Source organism: Crinia signifera, chromosome 4 (assembly GCF_055691185.1).
Source record: "Crinia signifera chromosome 4, ASM5569118v1, whole genome shotgun sequence".
Classification (NCBI taxonomy): domain Eukaryota; kingdom Metazoa; phylum Chordata; class Amphibia; order Anura; family Myobatrachidae; genus Crinia; species Crinia signifera.
Genome location: NC_139220.1, coordinates 332,934,050 through 332,938,461, shown reverse-complemented (window position 1 = coordinate 332,938,461; position 4,412 = coordinate 332,934,050). Strand labels below are relative to the sequence as shown.

Here is a 4,412-nt window from a genome sequence, read left to right as displayed (position 1 = left end):
GGAAGTAGTCACTGCTGCAGCTGCTGGTCACTCTGGAAATGCCCCAAAAGGAGGAGGAAGAGCCTGGTGGTTGGTTGATGAGCAGGATTTGCGTAGTAGCTTGGTCTTTATAAATGTTCTTGTGGAGGTAGAGCTGCTGAAAGAGAAAAAAATGCACTTAAAAACAGAGTTATGGGGGTAGGAAGGAAGACACAAAGGGCAGTCCTACTAGTAGAAAAGTTCTTACTTACCTAGAAGAAAGTTGGGATGCCCACAAGAGTCAGTGCTGTCACGGAAGTAGTCACTGCTGCAGCTGCTGGTCACTCTGGAAATGCCCCAAAAGGAGGAGGAAGTGCCTGGTGGTTGGTTGATGAGCAGGATTTGCGTAGTAGCTTGGTCTTTATAAATGTTCTTGTGGAGGTAGAGCTGCTGAAAGAGAAAAAAATGCACTTAAAAACAGAGTTATGGGGGTAGGAAGGAAGACACAAAGGGCAGTCCTACTAGTAGAAAAGTTCTTACTTACCTAGAAGAAAGTTGGGATGCCCACAAGAGTCAGTGCTGTCACGGAAGTAGTCACTGCTGCAGCTGCTGGTCACTCTGGAAATGCCCCAAAAGGAGGAGGAAGAGCCTGGTGGTTGGTTGATGAGCAGGATTTGCGTAGTAGCTTGGTCTTTGTAAATGTTCTTGTGGAGGTAGAGCTGCTGAAAGAGAAAAAAATGCACTTAAAAACAAAGTTATGGGGGTAGGAAGGAAGACACAAAGGGCAGTCCTACTAGTAGAAAAGTTCTTACTTACCTAGAAGAAAGTTGGGATGCCCACAAGAGTCAGTGCTGTCATGGAAGTAGTCACTGCTGCAGCTGCTGGTCACTCTGGAAATGCCCCAAAAGGAGGAGGAAGAGCCTGGTGGTTGGTTGATGAGCAGGATTTGCGTAGTAGCTTGGTCTTTATAAATGTTCTTGTGGAGGTAGAGCTGCTGAAAGAGAAAAAAATGCACTTAAAAACAGAGTTATTGGGGTAGGAAGGAAGACACAAAGGGCAGTCCTACTAGTAAAAAAGTTCTTACTTACCTAGATGGGATGCCCACAAGAGTCACTGTCACGGAAGTAGTCACTGCTGCAGCTGCTGGTCACTCTGGAAGTGCCCCAAAAGAGGAGGAAGAGCCTGGTTTTAGCTGGGTTGTGGTGGCAGGGGCCGGTCTGGTCCGGCAGATGAATGCAAGTTCTCGGCACTACAGATAAAAAGGAGATGAGACCTTTTCAAAAAAATTAAGGCAGGTGGGGGAATGGAATTAAAAAGCCACTTTTTTTAATTGCACTAGATTTTACAAATATTCTCTCTGTAAAGCACTGCGGAATATGTGTGCACTAATAGCATAAATAAACATATAATTATAATACGGCATACATTTTTTATCTTAATTTTTTATTTTATAGTTCCAACAGTTTGCAGTTGTGGCGCTTTACAATTATAGACATGGCCGTGTGCAGTGAATAGAAAAAAATACTAGCTAACAACAGACAGACAGAGCTGAGCACATGGAGGTAGGAGGGGCCCTGCTGCAAGCACATCTACCTTAAAATGGGGAAGTCAGGGTTTAGATAGTTTTAAGAAGGAACACCCTGCCTTTACCCACTCTGAGCCTCCTCCCAACCCGGAGCAGGCAGCCACTGTCCCTCCTCTGCATAGCAAATACAACAGAAATATTATGCCAGCCTGCCCTCCATCCCCAGCTCACATAACAATTCTATACCACCTCCTCCTCTCACCTGCGCTTAGGCCCCCAGCAGATTCATGCTGCACTTCTCTCCCCTGCCCCCAGCAGGTAAATCTGCTGGGGGTAGGGGAGGGATGTACTGCATGAATCACTGATTCATGCTACTGCACAGTGCATGCCTCTCTCCTTAAGCGGCCCCCAGTAATTCATGACGCACTTGTCTCCCCTGGCGTATTAGGGTTAGCAGATTACTACTGCACATGCCTCTCCCCTTAAGCTGCCCCCAGCAGGATCATGCCACACTCTCTACCCTCTGCCCCACAGCACAATCATTCCGCCACAAATGCTCTCCCCCAGTCGGCCGACAGATTCATGCCGCACCTCCGCTCCCCTAAGGCAGCAAACGAGGTCAGCATGAGGCGGCAGCTGCACAGATCCCCTCCCGTTAGCCCCCGGTCAGCAACTGCGTGCACTCACAGTTGTCGCGGCTGAGCTCCCAGGCAGCTGTCTCCGGCCTGGCTCTGCGTCCTTCCCGGCAGAGACTCACGGAGGTAGCGCTAGCAGGTCTGGCAGCTTTCTCGTCCACCATCTGAGACAGACATGTCCTTCCCTGCAGCGTCGGGTGTTGTCCTCCGCGGCCAGTCGAACAGCAGCAGGTATCCTTCACCGCGCACGTGCTGCACTGTCTCCGCCCTGGGCACACTCTAATATATAAGGTCCTCCCCTCCGCGCACCGCATCACCACTGTGTCCCATTAATTTTGTGATCCTTGCACGTAGAAAATGCTAGAATGCTGCGCACGACGTCCGGGAGGAGCGCGTCCCTGCGGACGCAGCCATTTTCAAAAAATGAGTCCCTGCTCATCAAAAGTGGGTAAAAAACGCGCCATAGCGAGTATTTGCGAACCCTGGAGAGGGGGCAGGGTTATTACTCGAACCTATTTGTAGTTCCAAAACCAGACGGGTCAGTGCGCCCAATTCTGAACTTAAAATCCCTGAATCCCTTCTTGAAAGTAACCAAATTCAAGATGGAGTCCTTGCGGGCCGTGATAGCGGCACTGGAGGAGGGGGAGTTCTTGGCGTCCTTAGATGTGAAGGACGCCTACCTTCACATACCTATATGGCCCCCTCATCAGAAATACCTGAGGTTTGCGCTGCTAAACGAGCACTATCAGTTTCGCGCACTGCCATTCGGCTTGTCCTCAGCCCCGCGCATATTCACCAAGGTGATGGCGGAGATGATGGTGGTTTTAAGGAAAAAGGGTATCTGTGTGATACCATACTTGGACGACCTGCTAGTAAAGGCGCGGTCGCCACTGGAACTACAGACAGCCTTGCAAGTTACCATACAGACCCTGTCGGGCCATGGTTGGCTCCTGAATCTGGCAAAGTCCTCTCTGATCCCTTCACAGAGACTCCAGTTCCTGGGCATGGTGATGGACGCAGCTCTCATGAGAGTGTCCCTGCCACAGGACAAGGTGTTGGACATCCAGCAGCTGGTCACAGACTTGCTGAGGACCCCCCAGGTGACGGTGCACCAGTGCATTGTCCTATTGGGAAAGATGGTCGCCTCTTTCGAGGCTCTCCAATTCGGGAGGTTTCACAGCAGGATTTTCCAGCTCGATCTCCTAGGGAAGTGGTCCGGTTCACACCGCCAGATGCACCGGCGTATTGTGTTGTCATCTCGGACCAGACTGTCACTACAGTGGTGGCTCCACACGCCCAACCTGCTGGCAGGGCGTCGGATTGGCATCCAGGATTGGGTCTTAGTCACCACGGATGCAAGCCTCACGGGATGGGGGGCAGTGACCATGGGTCAGTCCTTTCAGGGCAAGTGGACCCTATGGGAAACAAGCCTCCATATCAACAACCTGGAGTTACGTGCTGTGTATTACGCACTTCTGAAGGCGGCCCCTCTCCTCAGCGGTCAGGCGGTCCGTATCCAATCAGACAACGCCACCACTGTGGCATTCCTGAACAGACAGGGCGGGACCAAGAGCAGGCCCTGTATGAGGGAAGCATCGAAGATCCTGTCCTGGGCAGAAAGTCACTGCCAGGCGCTCTCGGCCATATTCATACCCGGGGTGGACAACTGGGAAGCAGACTTCCTCAGTCGCCACGAGCTCCACCCCGGGGAATGGAGTCTACACCACCAGGTATTCAGTTCTCTGGTGGCTCGGTGGGGGACCCCACTGGTAGACTTGATGGCATCAAGAAGCAACTGGAAAGTATCCAGGTACTTCTCGAGGGCAAGAGACCCTCAGGCAGAAGGAGTGGACGCCCTCTCCATACCGTGGACGTTCAACAGCCTGGTGTATGTCTTCCCACCGATCCCCCTAGTGGCTCGGGTGCTAAGGAAGATAAGAAGAGACGGAACCGAGGTGATTCTGGTGGCCCCAGACTGGCCACGAAGAACGTGGTACCCGGAGCTTTTAAGTCTACGAAGAGACTCGTGGCGCCTACCCCTGCAAAGAGATCTACTCATGCAAGGACCGTGCGTCTTCCAGGCCTTGGAACAGCTGCGTTTGACGGCCTGGAAGTTGAACGGCAGATCCTGACTCAGAAGGGGTTTCACACTTCAGTCATCAGAACTATGACAAGTGCAAGGAAACCGGTAACAGCTGCACATTACCACCATATCTGGAAAAGATATGTGGGTTGGTGTGAGCAGGAAAAGTTTACTCCTTCAGAGTTCAAACTGGAAAGGTTTCTTAGCTTTC

At 51.5% G+C, this 4,412-nt stretch overlaps 1 long non-coding RNA gene across 1 annotated transcript; it reads right to left on the bottom strand.

The window, feature by feature from the left end:
* Window positions 1–305: 305 nt before the first annotated feature.
* LOC146072879 (uncharacterized) lies at window positions 306–945 on the bottom strand. Its single transcript, XR_014473256.1, has 3 exons — window positions 775–945; window positions 503–680; window positions 306–405 (listed from the first exon to the last, which is right to left on the bottom strand). It is a non-coding gene; the product is annotated as an uncharacterized LOC146072879 (long non-coding RNA).
* Between the last annotated feature and the right edge of the window lie 3,467 nt (window positions 946–4,412).